Genomic DNA, 18,348 nt, shown 5'->3' on the forward strand with positions numbered 1-18,348 from the left:
CATTACCGCTTGTAAAGCAATTTGAGATGCCTTTAAAGATAATTTATTCTTTTATTCTCCCATCACTTACCCACAGTAATAAAAAAACTTCCCTTGACAAGGCTGAAAATATAAATATAGAATATAATTTATATAATTATATATTATATAATTATATTAATATATATATTAATATTTATATAATATAAATATTAGAATATAAAATTATTCTAAAATAATTTATAAGCTCAAAAATATAAGTGTGGGGCTTCCCTGGTGGCGCAGTGGTTGAGAGTCCGCCAGCCGATGCAGGGGACACGGGTTCGTGCCCCTGTCTGGGAAGATCCCACACGCTGCGGAGCGGCTGGGCCCGTGAGCCATGGCCGCTGGGCCTGCGCATCCGGAGCCTGTGCTCCGCAACGGGAGAGGCCACAACAGTGATAGGCCGCATACCGCAAAAAAAAAAAAAAAAATATATATATATATATATATATATATATATATATAAAAGTGTGGAATAAATACACAGTCCAAGTTTCGACCAGAAGCTGGCTATAATTATTGTGTACTGGGCTGATGTCATGAAACTATAGAGTAAGCAAAATTGTGTTATGATAGCAACTTTCTTATTGTTTTTAATCCAAGTCTGGTCTTCCAAATAATAATACCACCATTCACTACCACTGTCACCAATGACTAAAACAGTGCTGATCATAAGAGTTGCTTGTCTGGGCTAGGGACTGTGTTAAGTGTTTCACCTGCATTAACATATCTAATTAGAATAGCACAATGTATTGCTATTATCACCCCAGTGTCAAGGTAAGAAAGTGAGGCATGGATATTAAGGGATCCGGACAAGAATGCAGAGCCCCTAATGGCACGTGCCCCACAGGCTGTGTGACCCAAAACTCTGTTTGTACTTGCGGAGTCATCATGCTGTGGTGCTTTTATTTCCCTACAGATTTACTAATTAAGTAGTAAATCTAAATTTCTTTAATGAGTTAGTCTTCTGTTCTTAGTGTTTAATTCTATTATTTAAAATGAAATGTAATTGCATAAAATGAAATCAAATTGCACAATTTTCAACTTTAAACAGACGTTACAATTCTATTTTGTTATATTGTCTGGATCTTGCCCATGTGCCTGGGGTGAGAATAAAAATGTAAACACAATCATTTTTGCCTTTACTTCTTCCTTCTTTTAAGATAGCTTAACTTTTTTGCTATTAAATTGGGCATGTAATTCACACTTGACGATTGCAGATGGAGTAGTCAATTCATGTATTCTCTGAATGGAGCTAAAACGTGTCAGTGGAAGGAAGATGTGTGCCCATCATGGAGAGGAAATCTGCTGCCTCTGCCTGGGGGTACCACTCTCCCCAAAATGGACTGAGTTCCAGAGGGTGTGAGTGCACATGGATGAGAATATACCACAAAAGTCTCATATTCAGGTGGGGAGATGATATCTAAAATTATACGCCACCTATGTTCGTAAAAGAGTATGGAAAATACAGAAAAGTTATAAAGAAGAAAATTACAAATACATATCATTTCACTTATAATTTCACCTGGTACACTTTGTCCAGATTTCTTCACAGCTACAGATGTTTTCTTTCTGTTCTTGGTTTATAAAATTCAGTCTTCTGTTTACCTAACATTAGAGAAGGGGCATTTCCCACATCTTTAAAATCTCTGCATAATCATGACTTTGAAAGGTAAAATATTTAATTCTAGCATGCAGATGTGTGTGTGTGTAATATACATATGCATATATCTGTATATGTGTGGACATCTTCAAGCATAAACTATGTAAAAGGATTATTATTAGAGACTACAAAATGGGGAAGGTAAAGGAATATTTACTTATTAGAATTAAGAAAACAGGACTTAAAAAACACAGCCTGTGAGAAGGACAACATAAAGGAAAATAGTGTTACTTTATATTGTTAGTAAACTTAAGCCATTTGTTAAACAAAGCAATAGTGGGGCAGAAAACTTAAGTGAGTCAAATATGTTCTAAAGAATAAAATCACAATGACTCAGTAAATCTAGAATTTCTTTGAGAAGCAAATTTATAGTAGGGAAATAAAAAGTATATATAAAGCTATAGTGCTAGGTACAAAGCAATAAATGTGAAAGTAAGCACATGAAGAAATGGTGATGTGGGAGAACAGAGAACGCTTCCAATTAGAAAAGTGCATCTCAGTGCTGGTCTACGGCCTCTGTTCCAACAGTTGATGGCCTTGGTGTAAGGAAGATGCTGGGCTCAGCCAGTGGGAACAGTGTGAGGGGGGGCAGGGTGCTTCAGGTGGTCCTGACTGTCCAAGCCCTGCTGTATGCACAGCAGACTTCAACCAGCAGACCCAGTGCTGCAGTCTTCAAGTTGCCCCCAATAATATCAACAACTATGGGCTGGACTCCCACCAGCAGGGTGACGTGGAGATGGTCCTTCCATGGCAGAATCTTCTCTCCAGACACTGCCATGTCTTGGAGCTCACATAACTGGGCTTCTGTCCCCCAGAAAACACTCTATGGCCCACTGGGTCTGGAGGTTGCCTTGAAGCCAGATCTGTTGGCTGAATTCTTGACAATGTGGTGAATCACAGTTAACTCCTCTCCCCCCTGCTTGGTGCTGGGTCTCTGATTTGATCCCCGGGGCCACTGGAGGCACTGCCACCTGCGTTCCTGTTCCTTGCCCTTACTTGTCAGAGTAGACCCCTCAGGGAGACTTGACCTCCCACCTCTGGCACTCTGCCCACTCCTGGCTTTTCCTCCTTTTCCTCACGTACTCCTCTTTCTTGGCCAACACCGTGTGTTTATAAGAGAGGTGAGGAGCCATCTTTTCTGTCACTGTGTTCTCAGCATTTGGTGTCTTGTTTTATTCTAGCTGTTTGGTCCTGAGGTCTAGGCCAAAACCACTGCACTGACAACATTTAACAATAGCAAGGAATGTACACCAAGGAGTCTGCTTTTAGCATACAGCAGGAGGAGAGAGGGTGGGTAGAGACAGGTGGACAGAATTTAGCTGGATGTAAAAAGAAAACCCTTTTGAAGAAAAAAATAATTCCAGTGAAAACATAAAAAAGATAATTCTACAATTACCATCTTGATAAATGCTAACATTAGAGCCTCACAGATTGTTCCCCCATTTTAATAGACCTCTTTAGAATTTGAATTCCAAACATCAGAAAAATATACTTCATCTATGATAGTGTCTCTCCTCTAAGGAGTGAATGTATTATTCAGATAAATTCCCCAATAGCAAATGTTTCAACCTTAGTAAGAGAACAACACTTAAAATTTTGATCCTTTAAGCATTTCAAAAACGGCCTATGCTTTTATAGTACTCAAATAATATCTCTAGATAAGAGGGACCCTTCCATTCATGGGGTTCTTAAAATGCAGTGTCCTTTGATGTACAACCAACCTCCTTCACACAGAATTGAGATCAGAGCACTCCATGGAATGTGGACTGTCAGAGCTCAAAGGAGCCAGCCAGGTCACCTCCTAGAAACCCTTACTTTTCTCAAAAGGTTAAGGAATATGCCTATGGAAAAATTTACTGAATTACTGGTAGATCCAATGATCCTGCTTTTTTTCCCCAAAGGTCAAATTTCTGTTTCTAAAGACATTCAGGCATTGACTTATTGGAACATAATATCCCATTTTTGAACATCTTAATTTTAGGGTAAGAAAAAGGGCATTTTGTGAGTTAAGCTGTTTGCTTCAACTTGGATGTAAACTCCCTAGAGAGCCCTCTGCTTGCCCAGGGGCAGCCCGCAGTGGCATGTGCTTCAGATGTTAAAACAGGCAAATTCGGGCTTCCCTGGTGGCGCAGTGGTTGAGAGTCCACCTGCCGATGCAGGGGACACGGGTTCGTGGCCCGGTCCGGGAAGATCCCACAGGCCGCAGAGCGGCTAGGCCCATGAGCCATGGCCGCTGAGCTTGCGCGTCTGGAGCCTGTGCTCCACAACGGGAAAGGCCACAACAGTGAGAGGCCCGTGTACCGCAAAAAACCCCAGCCAAATTCTAGAGTAGCTTTGCCATTAATGAATTGTGCAACTTTGTAAAACTGCCTAACTTCTCTGGTCCAGCCTTTCCATTTGAAAAAGAGAAATAGCAGCTGCTTTATTCTCTGAAAAAAACAAGAATAGTTAATACGTGCATAAAGAGATTTCTACCCAATATGCTCTCCAGATCTGAGCCTTCTTCATTTACTTGAGAATATTCAGTGCAATAGAAGGTGTGGTGGTAGGCAGAATAATGGTCCTGCAAAGATGTCCATGTCCTAATCCCCCAAACCTCATGACTTGTGAATATGTTACCTTAAATAGCAAAAGGGCTGTGCAGACATGATTAAGTTAAGGCTCTTGGGAGAGGGGAGTTTATCTTGGATTATCCAGATGGGCCCAGGTGAATCACAGCAGTCCTTATGAGAGGAAGGCAGGAGTGTCAGAGTCAGAGGCGATATGATCACAAAAGCAGAGGTCATGGGATTGTGGTCATGAGCCCAGGGATGCAGGCAGCCTCTAGAAGCTGGAAGAGGCAGGAAAGGATTCTCCCCTAGAGAATCCAGAAGGAATGCAATCCTGCTGCCTACAGCTTGACTTTAGCCTCGTAAGACCTTTTTTGGACTTTCGACCTCCAGAACTAGAAGATAATAAATTGGTTGTGTTTTAGCCAATAAATTCGTGATAATTTGTTACAACATCTATAGGAAAATAGTACAAAATTTGGTACTTGGAAGTGGGATACTACTGTAACAAATACCTAAAAATGTGGAAATGATTTGGAATTGGGCAGTGGGAAGAGGCTGGAAGAATTTTGAGATTCATTATAGAAAAAGCCTAGACTATGTTGAACAGACTGTTAATTGAAATGTGAATGTTAATGATTCTGTAATGAGAACTTGCAGTGAGAAGCATGGTAGAGAAGACCTACATTATATGGTCATAAACACACTGCTGGTAGCAATATGGACATCAAAGGCCCTAATGGTGAGAAGGAAATGAGGAAACTGGAACTTGGAGGAAAGGAGATTCTCGCTGTATAGTGACAGAAAGCTTACGTGGAAAGCGGAACTTGTAAAAGATTGCAATAGGCTAAATAATGCCCCTCAAAGATAAAAGGTCCTAATTCCTGGAAGTTGTAAGCATTACCTTATATGGGAAAAGGGTCTTTAACAGATGTGATTAAGGGTCTTGAGATGGGGAGATTAACCAGGTGGGCACTAAATGCAGTCACAAAGATCCTTATAAGGGAGAGGCAAAGGAAATTGCACATAGATAAAAGAAAGAAGGTGATGTGATGAAAGCACAGATGTTTGAAGATGCTGTGCTGCTGGCTTTGAAGATGTAGGAAGGTGCCCTGAGCCCAGGAATGCAGGCATGCCGCTCTAGATACTGGAAAAGGCAAGTAAATGGATTTTGTCCTACAGCCTCCAGAGGGAGTACAGCCTGGCCAAAACTGATTTCAGAATCATGGTCTCCAGAAATGTAATACAGTAAATGTGTTTTAAGTCACCAAGTTTGTGGTAATTTGTTACAGTAACCACAGGAAACTGATACAATGATGAAATTGGACCCTTAGATGAGGAGAGTCCAAGCTAAGTGTTAAAGTTGTGGCCTGTTTTTTCTTCCTGTTGCTTATAGTAAAATGTGAGAAGAAAGAGACAGATTAAGGTAAGAGCGGCCAACAAAAAATGGACCAAGACTTGATTTGGGAAATTCTCAGTTTATCCAGGTTGCAAAAGATGCTATAATTAGGAGTTCATTGTCAGGAAAACATACTCTTAAGGGAAAGCCAAGGGTGTGGTTGGACCTTTTGCTACTGCCTCAGACTCTTTGAGGAAATTAAATGTGCGACGCATGGGTCCTCTCAGCCATGTAAGCAAAAGAATTATCCATGAAAGATTTATGAAGGAGGTCTAGTAGTGTAAATTCTTAAGACATACACAGGAGACGTAAATGATTCTTAAAAATTTTATACCAGCAGAAACACTGTCAGTTGGGGCTGAATGGGACAGACAGAGGCCAAAATGAAAGAAGGCTGTCAGAACACCAACATTCCACAGGCAGGAAATAGGTTGAAAGAAACTACTCAACTGCAAACATGTGCTACCCTTCATGAAAAAGGCAGGATGACTCTAAGGGCAGAGCCTTAATCATGGAGGATTAGCCCCAGGCCTTTGAAACCTACTGTTGTTTGCCTAACTGGATTTAGAAATTTGTGGGGGGTGGGGGGATAGTGCTTCCTTTTCTCCTACTATTTTCTCTCCTTTCAAATGGGAATATCTTTAACTGTTATCCTCTGCTTGTCCCACCATTGTATTTTGTGGGTAATTAACTTGTTTATTGAGTTCCACAAATTCACAGATGAGGATTGTGCCTCAGGCTAGATCATACCCAAATCCTCACACATAGCTGATTTAGATGATTCAGATGATGAGATTTGGAACTTTGGAGCTGATGAGATTTAGTTGAGACTATGGACTTTGATGCCGTAATGAGTTGAGACTTTGGGGGATATTGGAATGAGATTAATATTTTTTGCACATGGGACAGACATGAATTTGGGGGGCAGAACTCAGATTGTGGTAAGCAAAATAATGATTCCCTAAAGATGTTCATGTCCTAATACTTCCTACTTATGAACGTGATACCTACCATGGCCAAAGGGACTTTTCAGATGAGATTAAATTAAGGATTTGGGGATGGGGAGACTACCCCAATTATTGGGCAGGCCCAATGTAAGCACAAGGCTACTTATAAGAAGGAGACAGGAGTGTCTGAGTTGAAGTGGGAGATGTGATGCTGGAAGCAGTGATAGTGGAAGGAGTGATGCAGGGCCATGAATGAAGGAATGCAGGCAGCCTCCAGAAGCTGGGGAAGGTGAGGAAATAATTCTCCACTAGAGAATCCAGAAGAGACACAATCCTGGCAACATAAGACCTGTTTCAGACTTCTGGTCTCCAGAGCAGTAAGATAATAAAATTTGTATAGTTTTAAAGCCACTAAGTCTGTGGTAATTTGTTACAGCAACAATAGAAAACTAGTACAGTAGTTTCCATAAAATAAAATAATAATAATATTACTAATCCAATAACCAATTGTTAAATAATTTTCACAAAGTTGAGAAAGAAATTTGGTTTGGTCAACTTATAAATAGCTCACAAAGTATTCACTGTCATGAAAATCACAGGCTTGATAGTGAAATGGACCAGACGCCTCAGGCAATGTGGCCTGGCTTGGTCAGTGACTGAGCTGCAGGCTGCATCTCCACTGTTTTTTTTTTCTCTCCCCCACCCCTCCCCCTTGGCAACCACAAGTCTGTTCTCTATATCTGTTTGTGTTTCTTAGATATGTTCATTTGTGTTACATTTTAGATTCCACATATAAGTGATATCGTATGATAGTCTTTCTCTGTCTGACTTACTTCACTCAGTATGGCAATCTCTAGGTCCATCCATGTTGCTGCAAATGGCATTATTTCATTCTTTTTTATGGCTGAATAATATGCCTCCACTGGTCATTCAGTGGAAACATCACCTTCCTATCAAGACTCTCAGGCAATATATGAAATTTATTTGGGGACTCTTGAAATTCAATACTAACATAGCAAACACCTAATGATTGGTGTTATGGGAAAGAGGTGAGGCTTAATTTGGCTGATACTTTTCCAAGTGAGTCTTTGTAAGGAACATAAGAATACTTAATGTACACAGCTTTCTGTTTACTATGGTTGCACCCATCTGAAGGGCTGCCAGCTTTGGAGATGGAGGAAAGCTGGCACTCTCAGCTGGCTCTTTGTAGGCAACACCTTTATTTTTCTGTAGGCTCATTGTGTTGCCTCTGGCTTATTCCCACCTGGATGGGGCTGTGCAGGGCTCCTTCAACACTCTGGATAGTCTTCCTTGCTCTACACCTGAGTCACATCCTCAGAGATGAAGAAGCTATAGATTAATATCTGCACGAGGAGCACCTGTTGTGCTGGGTCATCAGGGGGAAGGTCTCTGAAAGGAAGCCCAGCTCTGAGGGTTATATGCCTGTTTTCCTTATATTTGATTTACCTCTAGATTGGCAAATAAAAGAAGTTTACTCAGGTATTACAAAGAATTGGTCTTTTTATTAATATAACATGTCTACTCATATGTATTTATTGAGTCACTAGCTCTAGGAATAGAGATAGTCCTGCTTCTTCTTCAGAAACTTCCCCAAGAGCTCTGCCTGATGTCAAAATTCTGTTTACTGGAGCTTTCTCTTCTATACTCCTGTGCTCAGGAAGAGCTGCAAACTTATTCATTCAATAAAAAAATGCATGAATGCATTTCTCTTCCTGTAAACAATCACTATTCCATGTATCATGATAAATAGTGATATACCATGTTTATTATTTTTCAGTTAGGCATCGCTGGTTTTCCTTGAAACTAATTACAATTCATAATAATGTTTTGAGGAAAACATTCTAAAGCTCAGCTATGTAAAAACTGAACTTTTAAAATCTAAGCATTGACAAGTTGGGAACAATGTATGTTGGAAACCAGAGGTCATTGCCAGGTTCAGCCACTTCCACTCCACATTTTACTAACTAACCTGTGTATACTGGTCCCTTTGGTGACAGTTGTAGATCTATTGTAATTAAGTTTGATCCAAACCAGAACTGCAAGCCTAGTTTCCTTCAGGGCCTGGCCATAGTGCTTATCCTGGTTAGTCGCCCTCCTGAGGGATCTCCATCTTAGCATTAACCCTGACCCTACCCAAAGCTAAAGCAGGGCCTTTGCCTGTGATAAAGATGAGATGAGATACCAAGTTCAGCAGGTACAGCCCAGGTTGGGGTGGGCAGCAGCCAATGGAGAGCAGAAGAATAAAGGGTGCAGTGACTTGTTTAAAAGGCAATAGAATTTAAATTCAGTGAAGGGCAACCTTGCAGAAAGCAGAACTTAGGGCATTATCTGAAAGTTCCAATAAGACTATACTAAAATGATGCATGTTTTGGTTTATACAATTGTAAAGTTCCATACTTAAAAAAAACCCCACAAAACTGTTATTGAGATAACATAATGAACCTCTTCCTTTTAGCAATGCAGCCAAATTCTACAATTTACTTCCAGCTTGAGTTACACATTTCATAAGTCATTCTAAATCTCATTGATTCATTTTGTACTCTTCAGTGTAATAGGGATGTACATGGGACCAACCATCAGAATTATTCTGGCTGAAAATCCTCTGTGAACTTGCACTATTTATTGGGATTCTCATTCCTCTTCAGCTATTGGAAAGAAGATGCCAGGAATTCTTTATTTTGGGAAAACTAGTAGATGTGTGATAATTTTACAAACTTAGCCATATTTCTTATCAAAAAGGGATATAAACTTTATTGATTTATTTTGATTAACATGGCTATTTCTATTTTAATGCTTGTGTTCCTCAGGAAGGCACTGTAATGATTGATGTGAGAGCAGAAACATTTTGGTTAATTTTTTATGTGTATCCACACACCCAGCAATAAACCTTCTTAATAAATCAAATGTAGGAAAATAAACACAAGCTTGGTCAATAAAAAGACTGCTGCTGGGCTTCCCTGGTGGCGCAGTGGTTGGGAGTCCGCCTGCCAATGCAGGAGACACGGGTTTGTGCCCCGGTCCCGGAGGATCCCACATGCCACGGAGCGGCTGGGCCCATGAGCCATGGCCGTTGAGCCTGCGCATCCAGCGCCTGTGCTCCACAATGGGAGAGGCCACAGCAGTGAGAGGCCTGCATACCGCAAAAAAAAAAAAAAAAAAAGACTGCTGCAAAAAAGGAGCAGCAAAATTATGCAAAGACATTCCTTTCTCAAAGTGAAATTCAAGTACATCTCTAATCATAAAGCACAATGCAATCAACAGTGTCATGGGCTACAGAGAAGATGGAATAGACAGTGAAATCAAACAGACCCAGCCCCACCACTCAGCTCAATCTCCATGTGCCCACATTTCCCTATAAAGGGGATTATATAAAGCTTATCTTACAGTGTTAAGTCCTGACATACCAACTACCAATACAGAGATGTACTACAATGCTTGACACACAGTAAATGCTTTAAAAATCCTAGAGGAGAAGTAAAGGTGACATCAGTCGAGGTGAGGGACTATGGAACATCCACAAAAGCAGTGAATAAGCTGCAAAAACAGTCAGCATAGACTTTTTACGGAACTCTGGAATCTGATAAAAAACTTACAACAGCCAGAGAAAACTTAACAAGAAAAAAAATGCCTGAAAACTAGTAAGCAGGTTATGTAGCATTTTAACTTACCCTGTTACCAGCCCCCACTCTCTAGCTCTGCGGTAGGCATGAAAATGGGAACTCACATTCCTTGTGCAGGTTGCTGGTAATGGGAATGATATGGACCTTATTCTCAAAGAATGTTAGTTGCTTGTTTTGATCTGTCTGGTGGGTACCTGAAGGATTGGTTCAAGGGTCTGCCTTTGTTTCAACTGACTCAGCGGTGTCTTCCTAGGGTGTTATTTGTTGAAAACATTTAAAGGCAAATGTATTCACCACAGTCACAGGGGAAATGGATACAGCTGGGGCAAGCAACAGACAGACTGAAAGCCTAGGAAGGAGAGGCTGAGGAAGGAGATACTTGGGGAAATAAGGGCTAAAAAGCTCCCACATATTCCAGAGAATCTAGAAGGCCATGTGCATGCTCAGGACTGGACACATGCTCAGAAAAGACCAAAGAAGACCCTAAGTTCTCATCTCCAGCTGACTCTCAGGATCTGTACAGGCAGGAAGTGAAAGCTATGGCAAAGTTGTAAACTGGCTAAACTTTAAAGAGCACTCCAACATACACACAGTCTATCTGCAAAGACTAAAAGAGCTTTTATTTTCTTTTTTTTTGCTCCAGGTTATTAAGAAATCTGTATCAAATCACTAGCTGGCCACTAAGCTAATGAGAGTGACCACACATGACAAAGAATACAAACTTTTAAAAGTTGTTGAGAAAACTCACTAAACAAACAAAAATACCACAAAAAGCAAAACAGGAAACTCTGTGGATGGAGGAGGATCTGATTTCTCTAGTTACCATATTATGATAATCAAAACATCCAGTTTTCAACAAAAAATTGAGGCATACAAAAATAAAACCCCACAAAAATAGATATCCCATTCATAGGGAGAAAAGAAATTAACAGAATCTGTCTCTGAGGAAGCAAAAACATTGGATTTACTAGAAAACACTTTAAATCAATTGCCTTAAATATCAAGGAGCTAAAGAAAACAATGGACAAAGAAATTAAGGAAACTTAGAGAACAATATCTCAACAAATATAAAATATCAATAAAGAGATAGAAGGTATAAAAAGAACCAAATAGAAATTCTACAGGTGAAAAAAAAATAACTGAAATGAAAAATTTGCTAGAGTGTTTCAACAGCATATCTGAGAAGATGGAAGAATCAGCAAACTTGAAGATAAGTCAAATGAAATTATCCAGTTTGAGGACAGAGAGAAAAGAATGAATAAAAATGAACAAAGCCTAAGAGACCTCTGGGACACCATCAAGAATACCAAAACATACATAATGGGAGTCCCAGAACTAGTGAAAAAGGAGAAAGGGGCAGAAAGAATATTTGAAGAAATAATGGCCAAAAATGTCTTCATTTTAATGAGAAATATTAATCTAACATCAAAGTTCAAAAAATTCCAAGTAGGATAAACTTAAAGAGATCCACACTGAGACATATTATAATCCACACTGAGACACATTATAATTATAATCTCATGAACAAGAGATCTTAAATAAGGTTAACAACTGACTTCCATCAGAAACCATGGAAGCCAGAGGCAGTAAAGTGACATATTCAAAGTGCTGGAAGAAAAAAGTATCCTTCAAAAATGAAGGAGAAATTAAGATATTGCAGATAAACAAAAAACTGAGGGCATTCATTGTGACAGACTTGTCCTATTATAAACACTAAAGGCAGTCCTTTAAGTGGGAACAAAAGAGTACTAGCAGTAACTGGAAGTTACATGAAGAAATGAAGAATGCCAGTACTGGTAAAGACATAGGTAAATATAAAAGCCAGTATTATTTTTATTTTTGATTCATAAACTTTTCTATTATCTTATATGATTTTAAAGACAAATGCATAAAGTGGTGATTATAAATCTATGTTACTGGGCACACTATGTATAAAGATGTAACTTTTGACAATAACAACGTAAGGGGGAACAGAACTATAGAAAAAAAGTTTTCATATACTATTGAAACTAAGTTGGCATTAATTCAAACTAGATTGTCATACATGTAGATATTAATTTAAATCCCCAGAGTAACCATTAAGAAAATAACTAAAAATATATGCAGTATGAGAAGTGAGATGAGCGTTTAAATAGTGCACTAGAAAAAATAATCAATTAAATACCAAAGAAGGCAATAATTTAAGAGTTGAGGAACCAAAAAATGAATAAAGCATAGAGAAAGCAAATAGACTTAATCATCTCTTTAAAAACCCTATCTCCAAACACAGTCACATTCTGAGGTACTGGGGGTTAGGATTTCAACATACGAATTTGGAGGGACACAGTTTGGCCCATAACAACACCCCTTACTACATTATCTTTAATCCTTCCTTGTCAGTAGTTATATTAAATCTAAATGAAACAAACACTTCAATTAAAAGGCAGAGACTGGTAGAATCAATAAAGAAATATGAACTAACTATATACTATCCACAAGGGATTCACTTTAGTTCCAAAAATACAAATAAGTTGAAAGTGAATGGATGGAAAAAAGCATTCCACCCAAACATAACAAAAAGAGAGCTAAAGATAAAATTTGTTACAAGAGACAAAGAAGGACACTATATAATGACAAAAGACTCAATCCAGTGAAAATATATAGAAATTATAAACATATATGAACCTTACAACAGAGCCTCAAAAATATATGAGGCAAAAACTGACAAAACTGAGGAAAAATAGACAGTTTTACAATAATAGTTGGAGACCTCAATATCCCACTTTCAATAATGGTTAGAAAAACCAGAGAATAATGACAAGGAAATAGAAGATTTAAATTACACTGTAACCCAACTAGACCTAGCAGTCGTATATAGAGAACGTCATCCAACAATAGCTCTCTTTTCAAGGGTACATACTGTTGTATGACCATATGATAGACCATATGAACAGTCACAAAACAAGTCTCAATAAATTTCAAAATATTGAAATCATACAAAGCATTTCCCCTGACCAAAATGGAATGAAATTAGAAATCAATAACAGAAGGAAAATGGAAAATTTCACAAATATGTGGAAATTAAACAACACAATCCTAAATAACAAATGGGTCAAAGAATAAATCACAAAAGAAATGAGAAAAAAACCTTGAGATGAATGGAAACAAAAATATAGCATATGAAAACCTATGGGATGCATCAAAAGCAGTGCTCAGAGTGAAATTCAGAGCTGTCAACGTCTGCATTAAAAAAGAAGAAAGGGGCTTCCCTGGTGTTGCAGTGGTTAAGAATCCACCTGCCAATGCAGGGGACACAGGTTTGAGCCCTGGTCTGGGAAGATCCCACATACCGTGGAACAACTAAGCCCACGCACCACAACTACTGAAGCCCGCGTGCCTAAAGCCCGTGTTCTGTAACAAGAGAAGCCACTGCAATGAGAAGCCCGCACACCGCAATGAGAAGCCCACGCACTGCAACGAAGAGTAGCCCCCACTCGCTGCAACTAGAGAAAGCCTGTGTGCAGCAACGAAGACCCAATGCAGCTAAAAATAAATAAATAAAATAAATAACTTTATAAAAATAAAAAAGAAGAGAAGTTTCAAATCAATAACCCAATTTTACATATTAAGGAACCAGAAAAAGAAGAACAAACTAGACCCAAAGCTAACTGAAGGAAGGAAATAATAAAGACTGGGTAAGTGAAATAGCGAATAGAAAAACCTCAGCCTCTCTCACAGAGAAGCCAGAGGGCATGCTGCCCAGTGACCTAAAGCCCATAGGGTCTGCAGCCCCAGTGCAAGTCTTCCACACCACAGATGCTGCAGTTTTCCATCCTTGAATCCCTTCTTCCAGAATTCTGAATGCTGCAGATAATGGACAATCAGAGCAGGATTTATAATGTTATTTAACATATTTTAACAACCCAGAATCTTTCAAATGATGACCACATCCTTCTTTTGGAGAGCTGATAGAAAGGGTGATGTTGGAGCACGTGGGTGAGTAGACAGACACTTGCTGTACTGGGTGATGCTAGAGGGCTGAGTCCCAACTGAGTGGCGGCTGCATCTTCCATAATGCAAGGACTTGGTTAAATTTTCTGTTGGCTTCACTGGACAGTGGGGATTTCTTTGCCCAAACTCAGAGACTCAGTGCTTTTCTACCTAGAACTGCCCCTCAGTGTCACTCCTCTTGATGTCCATGACTGTGGTCTGACCATCAATCTCCTCTTTCCACTTCACATTTCAGAATCCTCTATTTTCTACTCTAGCAACTCATTTTGTGACAGTCTATCATTCCCATTAAGTGGCCAAATATTTTGGAACTGTATGGAGTTTCTGTGAATCAGGAAGGGTTTCTCTCACTATTGTTGAAATTACTGAGCTCAAGGCTACCAGTCCGCAAATGTCATCGACTTAGGAAAATTGCATTATTTTTAGAAAACAACATGATAAAATGTGCCCTAAAAAGTCCCTTTCTGGGTTGGTTTTACCCCCAGCACAGTGAATACCCTACGAGTAGCGTTGACTGGTCTTCATGATGCAAGTTCGTAGAGCAGAGGATCAGATACTTGTAGTAGAGGAGCTGAGCATAAAACAGGAAAACCGACAAGAGGATTTGGGTTCCACTCTCCTTATCATTAGTAGACATAAACAACATATGAATTCTGAAACTTTAGATTTTATCAATGAGTAACTTGTAGTTCTCCAAGATCATAAGGAATTGAGTGTGCAGGTGAGACAGCTGTGCAGAGTGGGCTGGGATGGTTTGTATGGCATTGTAGCTTTTCATTGATGTCTGTGTGAGTTCACTAGGATGGCCAAAACAAAGTGTCATAGACTCAGTGGCTAAAACAATGGAAATGAATTCTTTCACAGATCTGGAGGCTGGACGTCTGAGATCAAAGCAGGGCTGGTGTCTCCTGAGGCCTATCTTCTTGGCTTACAGACGGCCGCCTTCTGTCTTCACATGGTCTCCCTTTGTGCCTGTCTGTGTCCTGATCTCCTCTTCTTATAAAGACACCAGTTGTAGTGGATTAGGACCTATCCTAAAGACCTCTGTTTAACTTAATTACCCCTTCAAAGGACCTATCTCCAAATATAGTCACATTCTGAGGAACCTGGGTTTAGCTTTAATGTGTGAATTTTGGGGGACACCATTCAGCCCATGACAATAGCCAACTCATATGTTTCTTACCTGCAGCTCCCCCCACCTTTCTGACTTGACAAATGATGGCATACAGACTGAAACAGACAATGAGGAAATCTACCTTAATTGGTTAAACTTGGACTGTTGACAAGTGACTTTAAAAAGGGGGTGAAAACGTTTGAATTTGTGAGACATTATGTTCCATTTCATATGCCTTTTATGAGATCTTTTGAACAGCTCTTTTATGGTTGCTTTGCAGAGACAGCAAGAAATCTTTGGTTCATCTGGGGGCAACATTAACACACACACCAAGTGATACCTCATAGCCCTTAAAAAGAAAGGCAATGTATTCCAAATAGTCTTTACACCCCTGTGTGATACGGAGTGAAGGAGCAGCCAGAGGTGCTGGGTTCCAAAACAATTCAAGGTTGGGGAATGGCCGAGGGTGGGAAGGACTGACGACTCTGGAGGAAAAACATGTAACAAAAGGGAGGTTCATCCCTTCATTGGAAAGCCTGAGTGGGGTCCGCCCGGCTCTCGTGGAGACCTTGACCCAGCCTGGCTGACAATAACTAAACGGGTTTCTCCTCTGGGCCGTGTGCTGTGAAAAAGCTCTTTTCACTTATATTTACAAAAACCCTAGAACACGGGTACTATTTATATACCCATCTTACAAATGAAGTTACAAAACTTCTCCCATGTCACACAATTAGTGGCACAGTTAGGATTCCAACCCAAGTGGAATCATTCCAGAGCCTGCACACAAGTGGTGTCAGGTCAAGAACTTGCAAGTTGGTTAACAAGCTCTGCATCCCTAACAAGGGAAACTCAGACTGTGTTTTAAATTGTCTTGGCTTCTGTATTCAGAATGAATAATTCAGAATGGCTCCCCGAGAGCCAGGAGTCAGCCAAGTGCAACATTCCCAGCAGAGGTTAAGGGCCTGAATGGCCTGGCAGGCAGGGTACCAGGCAGGGCCTGGTAGCCAGGGCTGGAAAAAAGGGCCAGTGCCACATAACAGAGAAAGAATGAAAAGGAACCATTTGGTCAACCAAAAACTAGGGAAGCAGTTGCTATCTGGGAAGAACTCTGGGCCACATTTCAGACCTCAGCAGATGTGCATGAGGGGGTGTCCTAAAGGCCACTGGGAACCCGGGACCACACAAGATGAAATAGGGCTTGTGTTTTACAGCATATAAGTAAATAGACATGTTGGGACATGGAAACAGAAGAATTTTCAGAGAAGAAACCCGGGAGTGAGACGAGAAGGTAAAACACCGGAGGGCCTGATGTTCTGTTGGCCCAGCTGTGCCTCTGGGTCTGTGTGGCTTTGAAAGGGTCCCAAGTCTCAGTTCAACCCCCTACAGAATAAGGAAAAATATATGTCCAACCTCCCCGAGGGAGAGTACACCACCCACCTCAAGAGGCTAAAATAATAGGTATTAGCATCTTCCTAATGTGAGAGGAAAGGGTCTGGTGAGAGAAGAGCACAGGAAAACACAGGTTTATATAATGAAGGACAGTGAACACTTGTAGAGGGAGTTCATGCCCCAGTGTTTAGAGGCCAAGGGATTAAGATGAAGGACAATGAGGGGAAGTGGGTCTGACCCGGCTGATCCTTGACAATCAGGGACCAGCTTTCACAAACAGGTAACAGAGACAGTGCAACAGCCTGAAGCCATGAGCCCCGCGTGCTGCTGACCTGCCACAGAGAACAGTGATCCCTACTCCAAGACATCTGAGAAGGAAAGGAGAAGGGTGGCCAGTCAGGGGGTCAGGAAATGTTCTGCTCCTTGCCCTAGAATTTCCCAGTGGCCCAAAGCAGAAGTAACTTGCCCTGAATACAGGGACCTTTTAAATCGGTCCTTGCCCACCTTTTAGGTCTATTCTTCTGAGATATCATCACACAATTTTTACACTACTTCATTCTGACTCCTATTTTCATATTTTTGCACATTTTTGTCCCTATGTCTAGAACATCCTTGTAACTCCCCCTCACCCCACTAGCCACACCTCCTCAAGACCTAGCTCAGACAGCCCTCCATCACTCCTTCTGTTAACCCAGTCCCCTGCCCACCAGCCCAAGAAGACAGGCCCCACTGTCGTATTCCTAAATATGCCTGCCTCCATTTCTATGACATGCGGGTCCATGGATGGTGTTTATGCACCAACTAAAGTTCTTTCAGGTAACTGTAAATTGATGAAGGGATGGAGCAAGTGGGGAGAAAAAGATGGTTAAGTGAAGGGCTGAGGGGGGAAGGGCAGGAGGTTGTCATCCTGGCTGACAGGCCTGCTCGCATGATCACTGCTTAGTTATTTAAATTAACACACAGGGAGATGAGCCAAACAGATCTTCGTCTTGCCTCCCCTTGTTTAATAACATACTTTCAGTTGGAAAATTAAGGTTTAGCCCCTCACCACCACCCCCACACACCCGCATAGGCTTACATGTTGCTCCGACTCTGGCACTGACATCCTGTGCAATGTCCTTCCACAAGCTCAATACTGCACTAGGAAAACAGAGAGCAGGGAGGGAGGAGGAGTACGTCCTCCAGACATCTGTACAATTGTCTGTTTTCCAGGCAGGGCCAAGCACAGCTTGTGCACTTAGAGGCTGATGGAGCACCCCTGGTGCAGGTGACCACAGGGGCGGGGAGGCCGGCAGACCCCCATCAGGACTGCTCTGTCATCTTCTGTCCCCTCAAGCCCACTGTTCATGGCTTGGCCTCTGCCGTTTGGCACCCAGGGAAAGGGTTTAGCAATGTGCTAAAAGTCAAACCAAAATGTCGAGTGTGATTGCATCTTCGTCTGCACTTAGCAGCCTCAGGGCTGCACAGTCTGAGCATAGTTAAAATGAAATTCAGCCTTCCTCTGACCCTTTCAGGAAACCCTGGTGCCCTTCAGGTGTCCCCATGCATTCATTCCTTCAAACTATTATCTACGGAACAGCACTGCTTTGCAAGACAGATCTGGGAATCGTTTTTGACACTTCTCACACACATATC

General features: G+C 40.9%; 1 protein-coding gene across 2 annotated transcripts in view; it reads right to left on the bottom strand.

Annotated features, from left to right (window-relative positions):
- The window catches only part of GABRA5 (gamma-aminobutyric acid type A receptor subunit alpha5), a 103,261-nt gene that overhangs the window by 42,300 nt on the left and 42,613 nt on the right, over window positions 1-18,348 (bottom strand). The window lies entirely within an intron of this gene.

Source organism: Globicephala melas, chromosome 2 (assembly GCF_963455315.2).
Source record: "Globicephala melas chromosome 2, mGloMel1.2, whole genome shotgun sequence".
NCBI classification, from domain to species: domain Eukaryota; kingdom Metazoa; phylum Chordata; class Mammalia; order Artiodactyla; family Delphinidae; genus Globicephala; species Globicephala melas.